The following is a 15,432-nucleotide window of genomic DNA, read 5'->3' as shown; positions in this document are numbered from 1 at the left end:
TTCAAGATATTAATACACTAAACTCATGCTCTTTTCGACTGTGCAAGCAAGTACAGTACGTACTGGATTGGGCAAAGTAGATGGAGGAAGGGGATCCTATAAAGTTGCTCCACTGTACCGAGATGTGTATGGCAAGATACTGTACACAAGACAGTCTGTCCCTCAAATTAACACGATCAAACCTGTAAAAGGTCTTTTTGATCAAAAGAAAATGGTTTCTTCTTACTATAACGTAACCCTTATGGGGACTGTACACTTAAGTAAGGTTTCTAAACTAGTTAGACATTGTTGCATAGAAATGTGTAATATCTACCTGTTTGACAGGCTCCTGGGCTGTGGTTGTGTGTTTCTCTGGGTACCATAGCATACCCCTGTCCCTCCCCTGTTCAGCTCTTCTCTCTCATGGTTTTGCTGATTGGTCCCCCAAGTGGTGCTTACGAGCCGCATCTTAATTGCTCCCTGTACTGTTTATGTGCTGCAAAACAATACTTAAAGGAGAGGTTAGCTGAGGGCACGGCCTCAGTCACTGCAATTATACCAAAGGAGTGTCCAATTAGCACCATCTATGCAATGAGACAGTGCTCGTGTTTGTGTGAGCAACTTCTCACTATTAGTGGATGTACTCAGATTTACATAATGGGGTCTGGTCATTAACTGAGCTAGTGAGTGAGAGGATCCCATTTAGATATGGAAAGATCTGATGATCTCTGCATTTCAGTTGGATTTGATGTAGAAGACATCCCAAACCTGCTTGGTAGATACACAACTCTGAACTTTGAATTATTTTATTTTCCTCACAGGAAAATATCAAAAATGAGATTCCTGTAATCAGTGAATGTGAGAATGTATTGAGAATGAGCTAATAAACATGTAAATGTGCCTAGAGCAGGTTCTTTGTTAGGCATTTCATCAGATGGCCACAAAGTGGCAGTCTAGAGTCAGGATACTAGCTGTTTGAATGTTGGGCTATAAAGGACATTGTATGCCATTATCTGAGAGCAATAACAACTGGTCTGCTATATATATATATATATATATATATATATATATATATATATACAATTACTCTCATCTCTTATATATATAAGAGATGAGAGAGTAATTGTCAAGGTTCAGAGCAATTGAAATGCTACCTAACCAGTTAATATTGAGTATTGGAATAACTGTTTTTATCTATTGTTGCAATTAATGTTGTCTATCAACAATGACAAGCCACCAGGGTCTGACAACTTGGATGGAAAATTACTGAGGATAATAGCGGACGATATTGTCACTCCTATTTGCCACATCTTCAATTTAAGCTTACTAGAAAGTGTGTGCCCTCAACCCTGGAGCGAAGCAGAAGTCATTCTGCTACTTAAGAATAGTAAAGTCCCCTTTACTGGCTCAAATAGCCGACCAATCAGCCTGTTACCAACCCTTAGTAAACTATTGAAAAAAATGGTGTTTGACCAGATACAATGCTATTTTAGAGTAAACAAATTGACAACAGACTTTCAGCACGCTTATAGGGAAGGACATTCGACATGCACAGCACTTACACAACTGACTGATGATTAGCTGAGAGAAATTGATGATTTAAAAGATTTTGGGGCTGTTTTGTTAGACTTCAGTGCGGCTTTTGACAAGATAGATCATAGTCTGCTGCTGGAAAAACTTATGTGTTATGGCTTTACACCCCCTGCTATAATGTGGTTAAAGAGTTACTTGTCTAACAGAACACAGAGGGTGTTCTTTAATGGAAGCATATCAAATATAATCCAGTTAGAATCAGGAATTCCCCAGGGTAGCTGTTTAGGCCCCTTGCTTTTTTCAATTTTTACTAACGACATGCCACTGGCTTTGAGTACTCAACACTATACACGTCAGCTACTACAGCGACTGAAATGACTGCAATACTTAAAGAGCTGCAGTTAGTTTCAGAATGGGTGCCAAAGAATAAGTTAGTCCTAAATATATTTAAAAAAACTAAAAGCATTGTATTTGGGACAAATCATTCACTAAACCTTAAACCTCAACTAAATTATGTAATGAATATTGTGGAAATTGAGCAAGTTAAGGTGACTAAACTGCTTGGAGGCGCACAGTACTACATAGAGCCATGACTACATGGCTAAGCACACAGCCAAGACAACACAGGAGTGGCTTCGGGACAAGTCTCTGAATGTCCTTGAGTGGCCCAGTCAGAGCCCGGACTTAAACCAGATCGAACATGTCTGGAGAGACCTGAAAATAGCTGTGCTGCAACCCTCCCCATCCAACCTGACAGAGCTTGATAGGATCTGCAGAGAAGAATGGGAGAAACTCCCCAAATACAGTTGTGCCAAGCTTGTAGCATCATACCCAAGAAGAATTGAGGCTATAATCGCTGCCAAAGGTGCTTCAACAAAGTACTGAGTAAGGGTCTGAATACTTATGTAGATGTGTTATTTCCGTTTCTTATTTTTAATGTGAAAAAAATTCTAAAAACCTGTTTTTGCTTTGTCATTATGGGGTATTGTGTGTAGATTGATGAGGGGGAAAAACGATTTAATGCATTTTAGAGATAAGGCTGTAACATAACAAAATGAAGAAAAAGTCAAAGGGTCAGAATACTTTCAGAATGCACTGTAGATATGTTGTAGTAGAGTAGGGGCCTGAGGGCACACACTTAATGTGTTGTGAAATCTGTTTTGAATGTATTGTAATGTAAAAAAAAAAAAATGTATACCTGCTTTAATTTTCCTGTTCCCCAGGATCCATAATACATATAAATACAAATCTGCAGTCAGAATCGTAACTAAAGACAAACACGACTTCAGTTAACACCTCAGTCGATCATTCCAATTTTGTTGTATCTAAACGCAGGTTGACTGGGGACACATCAGACATACAGTTTATTTTTGCCAATAAATGAATGCATGTAGTTATAAGGCATAACTATTGTAGTGTCCACAGCAACATGGTACAATCTCCATCCTCTGTACTGCTGCCTCCAACACTTTAGTCAGGTGTTTATTCACAGCATAATTCTGTGGCACCGTCTAAACTGTTTTGGTGTTATTATGTTTCGTATTGCTCTAAACTGTTTCAAAGCCCTTTTTAGAGGTCTTGTTTTCCCTGGAAAGTGCAGCCACAAGAGCCAAATCTAGTATTTTGAGCTGAAAATGGGGTCTCTCTCTAAACCTATGGCTTGCTTCATGAGGTGTAAGTGATCTTGGATACATTATTTATGACCTCCTTGTGCTGCAATTACACTCAGGAGCGGGGCCCACGAACATGCCGGTGTTGTGCTAAACAGTTCTTCAGCACAAAAGCACTTGTGCCCTCACACTTCAAATCAACTTTGATTAATGTCCATGCCTGTCCTGGCATGCAACGTTTTACAGCAGAAGCGATTCATGAGTAGCCCTGGGTCGATGTGACAACAGGAGGAGACAACACAGGACTGAGCGCAGCCTGTATCTGGGTGACAGAGTATGTCAGGGTTTATAGATGACATATTAACATTTGACAACATCAATACCCTTTTATTGATGTATTTTATCGTTCCTTAGGCCTAGTCTAGTGAGTGAGATATTTGAAAATGAAATGTATAGCCTTGTAAAGGCTCCCAATGCAGTAGACCTGTGGCCTGCCTGTCATCACATATCTCACTGTATACAACACAGGAAATATGTTATTGTTAACAAAGTCATGCTTTTAATATGTTTTGAATGCTTTAACTTCCAACAGGTCAGTAAAACCTACTTTATTTCAGTTAAAAGTACGAACGCACCGATTCTGTGTTTTTCTGCTGCTCATGTGGGTCTTGCTTGGGTGTGTTATTTTCACATATCGTACCCTGGCAGTTACTGTTGTTTGTCCCTCTTGACATAGCCACTACCACTTCCTCAAAATAGTCAAGAGTAATTCAACATTTAGATGTTTTTTTGCCAAGGTCTTACTCACACAATTTTACATCTACAATAGCTAAGGTGTTTGGTGCAGTATTTCTCAAGTAAAAAAATGTGCATGGAAAAACTACACTTAGAAAAAAGGATCCCAAAAGTTTTTTGGGGCTGTCCCCTAGGAGAACCCTTTTTGGTTCCAGGTAGAACCCATTTTGGGTCCAGGTAGAACCATCTTTGGTTCCATGTAGAGCACTCTGTGGAGAGGGTTTTACATTGAACCCAAAAGTGTTCTACTTGGAACCAAAAATGATTGTTCAAAGGGTTCTCCTCTGGGGACAGCTGAAGAATCCTTTTAGGTTCTAGATAGCACCTTTTTTTCAAAGAGTGTAGTCAGTGCACTGCAGACAGTGACATTATTGAGTCAGCTGTTGTTGGCTGCGATCAGAACAGACTTCTGAGAACATGTCTACAACTTCCTCATCAGCAAGCTGTCAAACTGTTGTAAATAAGCACATGCTACACACTGTTTATCAGTTCTCAAAATCACTAGTCACAGTAGTAGCTAGCAGGCACATTGAGCAGGCAGGCCACGTTAGCTATATCAGCTTATAAGTCAATGGCAAGTGACGCCGTGTGCAACTTTTACCAGTGTGCATCTGACTGGCAGTGTTTCATAGCGAATCATGTTACAAAGCAGGTTGTGGCGGAACACAAGATGCTCGCAAATGGGTTTAGCATTTTGGAATATTGACAGTGGCAGTTTCCCAAAACAGTGGCAGACTGTGGAGTGATCCCAATCAAACACATCAACAAGTGGCCACTCCATCAAGGGCTTAGGGGCCAAGTGTTCTTTCAACAGAACATTGGCAACGCGTTGTCTTATGTAAACAAGTCCGAGTCCAAGGCGCTGCGCAATGGGCAGGACAGTCTCACTGTCTGAAGGTTCTGCTACTACGATTGGATAGAGCGCAATCAGCGCAGCATATTCTCTGTGCATGACAATTCTCCCTAGGCATTACCATCTCGTGTTAGTGGGCAAGTGGGCATGGCCAAACCCAACCCTCATGTAAGTCGTGACAACCTCAGTTACACAAATCCCACAAATCAGTTTTGGAATATACTGACTATGACCAAAATTATCATATTTACACTTTTTAGTACATTTTGGCACTGGAATAAATGTTTCTGACTAATATCGATGCCACATAAGGCTGTTTTCAACCAGAGAAGTCGTTTTTCTGCATTCATTTGCTTTTTAATAACCCCTCATCTCCACCTTATTTGAGGTCAGATATGTGTCAAAGTTAGGAAGGGGTGGAAATCAGAAAATGGGAGAACAAGAACCTAGTGATAATAGAAAATGGACACAACCCTCTTTTTCTGCCATGCCTCTGTTAGGGGTTGGCATTAGTTAATCCTTGTCCTTCAAAGTTGAGCAAATAGCAACCAACTCCAGCGAGATAAAACAATCGGAACAAATGCAGGAAAATAATAGACACACAGATGCCAAGTAACCTTTACAAACTGCAGAGTGGTTGACATTTTAGGGACCTTGATTCAAACTTGGGAATAAAAGTGGTTTTAATTATATGCATGTTTAAATGAGCAATTATTGATAAACCCTAGCTGCTCAAACCCAGGGGATGGAAATGGCCATCAAGACGGTTTAATTCATTTTTTAAAGCTCTTTCCAGTACATTTCATTACATTTTCAATTGAGAAATGCTGCCCCTATATCAGTACAGAGTTGTGTTTTCTCTGATGGTGAGGGTTGCATCAGGTCTCGTGCTCTAGGGTGTGTGTGTGTGTGTGTGTGTGTGTGTGTGTGTGTGTGCGTGTGTGTGTGTGTGTGTGTGTGTGTGTGTGTGTGTGTGTGTGTGTGTGTGTGCGTGTGCGTGTGCGTGTGCGTGGTCACTAGCTGTATAGATAGGTGGTGGTATGTAGACCTAGCCTTGTTTGTCAACTCATGTGTTATTCATTGGGGCCTAGTTGTGCTGTTTGCTGGTATCATGCTCACTTGCTGACTTCCATAATTACATTTTAGGTGGCTGCTGTGTATATGTACTGTGAGGTGGATTTTCAATAAGTAATAAAAAGGTGAACATTTTGTCAACCTATGTTATGATATTGTATTATATTTGAACGGAGGTAGCAAAATAGATGCATACACATGCATTATTAAAAAAAAATCTGGAGAGGCACCTTTCTGCTCATTTCTCTCGTGAATTGCTTCTGTCTTTGAGTTCTTTTTTTAATCTACAGTAAAACTCATGAATTCATGATTTTCATTACCAATGGTGCATCAACTGAACCAATGCTTTGCTGACCAGGCAAATTGCTGTCATGTCCGTTTGAAATTTACTCTATAAAATGATTCAAACTTTTGAATAATTCAACTACTGTGCCTTTATTGTTTTCTATCATTATTTTAATGACTGTAGCTAAGATGATTACAGTATATGTGTCCCTACCATAACAGTAGAATGAGTGGGTCCATTGCCAAAGCTGTTTTGATTCAGCTTCCCATTGAATTAGCTAAATGATATGGGCAGACTATGTCATGCATCTAATTCAATACTCCATCGACACTTTTGCTTTAGACAGTATGACATCTTAAAACGTGTCTAAAAACCAATTCCAATATCCGTATCCTGTATCTGCATTACAGATGTATAAGGCTTTTATTCAACATGAATACTGTGCGAGGGAAACATTGTACTGTGAGTTCTCTAATTACAATGCTGCTAATGTATAATTTCCTCCCCATGTGGGATTACTTTCATCTTTCCCGTTTAAGATGCACATTTTGTTTGGATACTCAAATTACAAACGCTCTATTGAATCTGACTGCACAAAAGGCATTGATCATAACCCCGATAGCTCCACTCCAACTTTGATTTAATTTGCACTTCCATTAATATCTATGAAACGTCCAATTGTCGTCCTAGGCATATTGATGGTATTGTAAGCCCTGCCTTCATATAGTATTCCCCAGCGGCAATAAGGAAATGTTGCGTAGAATTAGGCTGAGGAGCAGGCTCAGTGGAACTGGCACAGCACTCAGAAATTCATTATCCTAATAAAAAGAGGGACATAAGCGAGGATCTTAAGATAAATTTCTCTTCCCCACACAAAGCCCTGAATTTGGCTGGAGTGGAGAATTCAAACTTATGCACTTCTGATTATTGCTGCCTGTGCACACAAGGGTGTTCTCAAGACCCTGAGACTGCCTGATGGTTCAATAGAAAAGCAATCACTTAGCACCTCTCCACTATGAGGCATTCAGCATTCAGCTTGCTGGGGTTATATGGATACACATGGCTGCGTCTCTTGAGCACCCTGGTTGATTATTACATTAATGAGCAATACTTCCTGGAAATGCTTTATTAAAATAGAATAGGGTTCATTTTATTTTTTGCTGCAGTTGATTCGGTGACTTCCTTGGCTTACACTACAGTATCAAACTGAAAGCATTATGTAAGATATGTTATTTTGATGAATGAGTTCCCATCTCTATCTTTTGTACCGTGTGTTCATCCCTGGTTGAGATTTTGACATGTTGTTTCCTTCAGGGACCACACCACTGGAGCCTAGAGACATGAATTATGCTGTAATTATGTTACAGTAACGTAAGCTAGCTGTTGTGCTGTGCTGAAAACCATTTGAGGTCTTCAAGTAGTCTACATTAGTCTACAGTTTTGCGTGGCTTCTCTAGCATCAGAGGAACCCCAATACAAGGAGGAATTTGGGCCCCTGGGTGAATGAATGGATGGACACTGTAGTAGAGAAATGGTTAGTAGTTTCCTGTACTGAATCATGATTATAATTAGCAACATATCTGAAAGGAAATTTGTACATGCCTCTTGCTTCCTATACCTCTGCTTTGGGACCGCTGTGGCTAGTTTCTGTGATCTACTCGCAGAATCTTCATCTTTTTGTTTTGTTCATTTTCAAAGGGGATTCCGCTTCTTTATGGTTCTGCCATAGTGATTCATTTGCAGGTCATTAAAAGAAACCGTGTCTTTTGAAAGCGTTGGGCTGCTCAGGTGGCGAGGCCTGTGCAGGGAGACACGTCGTAAATAAAGCCAGCTACATTTCAAATGCCATAAATAGGGGGCACCTTAGGTCCTTGCATGATTGCAGACATCGAATCATTTAATTTATGCGTGTCTAAAGGAGACCTCATTAACATTCAAGTAGCACTCATCTGTCTAACGGGATCGTTCCGTAGGCTACATCGGCCTCACACGGAACATGTTTATTTGGTCTACGCAGCATGGTTACACCACATTCAGCAACCTCTCTCTTTTAATGTCATTGGAGGCATTGCATGTAACTCTCGTTAAGTTGTATGAGAATATGACAATGATTGTGTGCCGCGGTGGAAAACAATTGACTAAATGAGTGGTTATGTACTGTGTGTACACATGAACAGGAATATTTGAGTGTTGAATGAATAACCATGTATTTGATTGGAGGTGAATATTGCATGCTATACATAATATCTTCACAGCTGATCACACGAGATAATGGCCTCCGCTACAGTTTGATGAAGATAATTGACCGCTGTGATGTAGATTTTTTTGTAAAGAGTTTCTCAAGGTTATGTTATTACCACAATCTCCTTAGGTAGACCTCAGTAGCTTTGGAGCCTCTGAATCATGCATGACATATACTCAATAGTAATTGGCGGGGATTGCCTCTGACATCAAGTCTGTATCTGACAGCTTGTTCTGTGGTCAGATCTCCTATTTAACACACCAAAGAGTACGGCTGCTTCACACGCCACATCTGACACAAGGTTTGGATTGGAAGTGTTGACCTCCCTCTATATGATACATCATAAAGGTGCATATATTATGCTCCCAATAAAAGACCTAAACTGTACAAATCAGATAAACATGTATCAGCTAGCTTGTCTTCTTCTGAGTATGAAATACAGTACAAACAGTAGATATGGTACAAGGTGTGGTTTTAATGCACAGTAGCTAATACTTCAATGGTTTTTATGATGAATTTTTTCTTCCGAACTGGACGACAGTAAAAAAAAAACTTCTCATCGACATGTTTCAACTTAAAACCAAAAGCATCTGGATTCCGTAACAGACATGAACATGACAAGAGGCGCATTCCCTGAAGATAATGACAAGACATGCACAATAGGCCTGTGTAGATTTACACGGGTGGGGAGGTGAATAGGAGGAGTTATGCCATGCTCGTCAGCAGAAGCCTGGAAGATACGGGAGAGATCGATCTGCAGCTAATGCAGTTCCCATGATTCCTTTGAATAAATTCTCCTAACGGAGGACAGGCACTTAGGAGGTACCTGGTGTTAGGACAGTGTTAGCGTTTCCTTCATCAGCCCTGGGAAGCTACTCTCCCCTGCTGGCCTGAATGAGGCAAGGCAGTGCGTTTTTTAATGACTCCAAGTTAAACACTGTATTTAGAGGGACGTGTAAAGAAAGAGACATGCTCTTTTTCTGTTAACAGCGTCCAGCATTTTGATGTCTCTAACAAGAACACAATAAATTGTTCCTCATTATTCAGTATAAACTCCAATGCGCCGGGTCCCCATCCCCCTGTGCCACACTCTAAATCACCTCCCCCTTCCCTCTCCTCCTCCTGCGACACAGCTCTTTAATTTCCTCTACGCTGTGGGGGGTGGGGGCGGGAGGGGCACGGAGAACTTGATGCACTCCATCATCCCCTGCCATGTTTGCCATCCCCTCCCCTACCCTAGACTCAAGCTCCCCTCCCTCCCTTCCCCTTCTCCATTTCCGTTACCCACCCCTCACAGAGATCTGGGCCCCGCTATGGGACAAAACCTGGTGGAGTGGTAGGGTCAGCCAACCTGGGAGGATACCCTGGGCATCAGTTATCTTCGGCGAGAGAGACTGACGATGAGATAGCAGTGTTCTGCGCTATCAGGTGATCATCACTATGCCTCCAGCCTTCATTCAGGAGTCGGACCGTACATGGGATTTTCCTTTCCTCCTCCTCCTGCTCTTAATTGTTAAAATTAGGTCATTAATTGGAGGCTGAGTCAAATCACCTGTCATTTCAGATGGGAATTAGCTGCTGATTGAAAGGTATCATAAAAGCGTGCCCAGGGCCTGGTTGGTACGGCTGTGCCTGCTGGGAGGGAGCTCCCTTTGTGCCTTGGCACACGCAGCCCACAGGCCCAGAGCTCACTCTACTTTCTCTACTGTAGATTGGGCCTGTGCTCTTGAGTGACACACATCCACACACATGGCCCAAATATAGATTCAAGAGAGGCAGTAGTGTCATGCTCAATTCCTGGAGGATGCTGTGGGAGTGTTAGTTTCTACTGCGCCAGTGCCCCTGGCCTAATTGGTTAGGATGCACATAGCACACACATGCCGTTCCTCAAAGAGTAAGGTCAAGTTCATTTAAACGGGTAATCGTAAAAGCAGACATGTAAACTAAACTGGGACAATAGCAGGGGTACACATGTGTTTAATGCGTTTAGGCAAGCCTTACTGAAATGGTCTTCATTCGTGTTACTGTTGTGATGGTATTAGGAAGAATTGAAACATTAGAAACTATGTTTGCACTATGCTCCGAGATGTTTTTACACGTTCATAAGTAGAATGCCTTTTCCTTGAAGGAACATTCTCAGAAATACAGCAGTTAGGCTAAATAAGGACTGTGCATTCTTCAATATGTGTGTAATTTGGGGGAAAAAATGAGATTTTGACAGAGGAAATACAGGGCCTTATGAGAAACACATGCATCAACATTTGTGTCAGCAATGACGTAAACCGATGACACACCCAAACATTCTTCACTTCTCTGGTGGCTACATTTTGCACATCAAGGTACAGTGAGCATTACCTAAATTCACTTATAACGCTCCATTTGTTTTAAAAAATCACAGTGAATATGTTGGCAATATTAACACAGAAAGACCATTAGAAAAACATGCCTAAATTATTCCAAAGGCACAGCGCTACATAAATCCCTTGGAGGGACCACATCTCCACACGGACCGAGTCTTGAAGAACAGTACGTAATATGCTGACAAACCCGCTGTTTGAAATAAAACCCTCTAAACACATGACGTTAATATTTAATGTTGCTGTTCCTCATGAGGCCGTGCTGTGCTGTGTGAGAGGGTCTGAGGGGAGATGGTATTAGTGCTGCGTGCTCTGGAGGAAGAGCCTGCATCATGCTAATGAAGCGATTGGGGCCTCAAACTCCAAAGAAAAACTCGCATCCGATTAGAGAGCAGAGGTACATGTCAACATGCCAGCTAACACAGCATATAATAAGATCAACTTTAGTTAATGCAAGTCTAGCATCACTAAACACAATCATGGAGAACTATCCCAGCACATCATTATACAGCCGCAATAACAAAGCAGATGTTAAAAGATGTTCCACTCTCTGCAAAAGTGTTTTCAGTTCAGCTGTGAACAATGGTGTGATGTGCAAGGTAATGGGACAACACTATTCTCTAAGCAGCCATTTGAAAGCATGCATGTGGTACAGAACACAGCAATGACAGCCACTTGACCTTCTCTTCTCCTGCTGGACTGAGCTGGGACATCCTGTGAACCGGGGCTCTAAAGGACAGGCCATTTGGATGTGATTAAAATGCATTAGAGATCCTGAAGCCCATGCTGCTCCCCAAGCTATCAGGTAATTTGACAGAGTTCCAGCGAGTTTAAGACATGCAGATGTTTTCAGTTTAAGCCAGGCATCTGTTTATGCAGACACACTTTATGTTCGGAAAATCACAAAGGACCTCCAATAGATTTTATGGTGCCGTATTAGCTAAAGTAGTCAGCTTTGTAATTGTGCCGCTGCAGGTAATAAACAAATTGGTCACAAGCAGCGTTCCCTGTAGATATGACCAGAAACATACAATTTTGCACAGTATGCTTACCATCCATGGTCATTAGGTGTCTGCATACAGTATTAGTGTCAGTGCTACCGTACTGCGGTCTAGGAAGGCGTGTCACTCATTTCACATACTGTTCTTAAATCCTTTTAAAACATCAAGGTTCAGTTTTTGGACAGCAGTTTAGCCTTTTCACAAATACCATCCTTATGCATGTCGACGAACTAGTACTACTTGCTTTCTCATAGCAAACATAATAACAGCAATAAACGAGACCTCAGTGTCTCAGACAACTGGGGTGTGACTTTCTTCTTGTTGATACAGAAGCCTTACCCTGTTAGACCTCGCATCTGATAATAGAAAGTAAATGTTTAGCGAGTGGAGATAATATGACGACACAGTGATCATGGTGCAGCGTACACTGGCCCCTCTCCGCCTGACCTCCCAGTGAAACAGATGATGCATTACTTCATGCTGCTCTTGCTGTGTACTTTACCTAGAGAAAGGGACGTACCCACCGGTACTCCGGTGTCCATTTCCTATTATGTGACAAGGACCCATTTCAGATTGAAGTGATCTAAACAGTCAGCCGCCACTTGAGAGAACTGTCTTCACGAACAGAGAACGGAGGTCAAGGGGAACTACAAGGACGAGTGTCCTAGACATGCCGTCTCCCAACTGGTTCTGTTGAAACAATGACACTCAAACTGAAATAGGCCTAGTGAACATAGAAGGCTTTGTATTTCAATAAAAAATAACCGACATGCAGAAGCTGGAGTGTGTGTTAATGTACCGTACAACACTTCAGTGATGGAATCCACAACTCTCAGAGCGGGCATTGTCCACTGTGTACCTCAGTGATCTCTGTAGTTTGAACCTCAGCACATAGGCCTAGCTTTGCAATATTACACATGCAACAAGCTAGGTCAATGTCCAGGTCAGGCACATGGCATGATATCTATACGTGCAGACACAAGGTAACTATAATGTAGATGTACAGAGCTGTGACACAGAGGAAGGTGTTAAGCTAAACATGAGAAGCCATGGTTTGATCCCTCTACCATCCTTCAGTAAATGCAATTTCAAGTGTCCATGATGAAAAATATCATGGACAACGGTCGCTAAGTGCATCGTTGGAGCATGTGTCGATACTGATAGGATCGAAGAAATGTAGCGCTGCTCTCAGATCAGATCAGATTACCCTAACATGATAATTTCATGATTATTTCACAATACTGACGACAGATCAGCTTCTAGAGAGATATTGGCACCTACGGTTATTCTAGTGCTTACCCAATAAAAATACACAAAATCACAGATTTGGCACATCATTGCGCATGTTAGACTACACATCATAGTAGACTACACATCATAGTAGACAGTAGCCTGTAACAAAATATAACTTAATTGATTGAACATGGAATGTATTTCAATATGATAACCAACTGTTTATATTTGATCTCGCTTTTCATTTGAAGAATCTTTTTATACATCACTTGTTTGTATCAACTGAATTGCAAAGACATTGGCAACTTTGTATGTGTAGTCACCTTTGTTCTGAAATTATTGAGGGTCACGGCGCTGGATAAAGGGTCTTGTGTGGCTCAGTTGGTAGCGCATGGCACTTTCAATGCTAGGGTTGTGGGTTCGATTCCCATGGGGGACCAGTATGAAAATGTATGCACTCTACTGTAAGTCGCTCTGGATAAGAGCCTCTGCTAAATTACTTAAATGTCAAATAAACCATGTTGGAGATCTTCTGTGTATAAAGTGATATTGGAGGGCAAATAAGCATTTAGCAAAGCACTTAGCTGTTCTACGAGTGGTCTGAGGCAGGTGTTAGATTACAAGTGTTTTCAAGTGCAATGTTAATAAAGATGCTTTTGGGAAACAGCTCAGACATTTAAAGATGCTCCTACAAAGGTTCTAACGATCAACTTAGCCTTAAGATGCTTTTGGGAAACCGGGCACATGTCCCCAAGAGAAGTCTGAAATGTAATATATGCTTCAAACAGCCAGTTCTTTACCTTGGGATTTGTCTTAAGGACATAGATCCTCTGTCCTCCTAAAAGACCTGTCTGCTCTCACTTATTTTTTGGGAACATTTTAAAAGCTTCCACTCTCTCTCTCGATGCGTTCCTTTGCATAATTTAGGAAATCACCTCTCACTCCCATACAGCGAGACAACTGAGGAAGCTGTTTGGAGGCATAACCAATTAGCATCAGCCTCTATGGGTCTCTCAGTAGGAACAAAGTAAAGTTTCACCGTGGCTGCTCTGAAACAACATGCTGTGGGCCTTTCCACTACCCTTTGCTAAATGCTGCCCTCCTGGGTGCCATCAAATATGAGGTCAATGGGCTAAAATGATAACCATGAAGAGACAGGATCATTTCAGTTGGTGAGAAATGCATTGGGATTTGGTAAATATGTTAATCAGTTAGAATAAGGAGATAATGCTATAATATAAACAGCTTTGCAACACATATACTGTATAACAAGCTAAATATGTCAGGCATTTTGGATAAGTGTCCAAATACCCTCTGACAACAAACAAAACAAGAGTAACTTTCATAATCTATTCCATACTCCAACATCTTTATAACTACGTCGTGAAACATAATGTTGAGTAAGTTGCATAATAAATATTTATCTAATCACTGCATAGCAATGTTTACTGATTTATGTTTTTAATAAGTACATATGCAATCAATTGTGTTGATTCATTAGGTAAAAGTGTTTCCACTGTTGTGACTAACTTATACATTATATGATTTTCTTCTACTGTTGTTTCTGTATTTAAATTATTTATACATTTTAATAATTGATCATAAATATGCATTTAAACATGCTTACAGCAAAGTGAAAGCTAATTTGTCACATTTCAAATTCTTACAGTAGAGGGTTACAAATATCTAGGTCTGTGGCTTGACCATACAGGATGGAAATTGGGTATACAGTTTTGTCTTCTGCTACAGCACATCCTATTACTGATGTCCTAACTACCTGTTTCTAGAAGACAAGCCAAGAATAAGAGACCAGTGCTATAGGGAACTTTGTCTTTGTTACTTGGACTGTGGAGTGTATTAGAATACAGATGTCGGGTCTTAACTTGATCACTCTTTTCTCGCTGAGAATTTTCCTGCTGCATCAGGAAATTCAAATGAGCCTCTTGATTCCTTAAAATGAGCAGTTCTCTTTCTCTCCATGCGGGGGCAGTCGAGTCATTGGGATCATCAAATAATCTTCTTGCTCGCTCAAACGTTAGGCCTATATCCCTTTACTGCAACATTCAAATGTACAAAATGTATCTGAAATGCAGCCATACACATTAATCATTGATTTAGTTAAACATTTCAAATATGGACAGTCAGGGATATTTTACCCCCGATCTTGATAATGAAATGGCCAGACACTTTTGGATAGCATCAATAGGAAACAAATAAAATAACAACAGTACGTTTACCAGGCTACACCACCAATGCTTGTCAGATAGATAAATCACCCTCAGTCTGTTAAAAAATGACTAAATTGTTCCGATGACAATACCAACCAAAGGGCTTCATTTCAAGAGCCGTGGTGGAGATACAGGGTTTGACGGACTCCTTCTTCTTCTTCTTCTTCTTCTTCTTCTTCTTCTTCTATGGTATTATGGAAGTCCGCAAACAAGCGTTAGAAGTACATGCCGCCACCTACAG

This window comes from Salvelinus sp. IW2-2015, linkage group LG11, assembly GCF_002910315.2.
Source record: "Salvelinus sp. IW2-2015 linkage group LG11, ASM291031v2, whole genome shotgun sequence".
Classification (NCBI taxonomy): Eukaryota; Metazoa; Chordata; class Actinopteri; order Salmoniformes; family Salmonidae; genus Salvelinus; species Salvelinus sp. IW2-2015.
The sequence above is the reverse complement of the archived record's forward strand: the minus strand, read 5'-3'. Positions refer to the sequence as shown.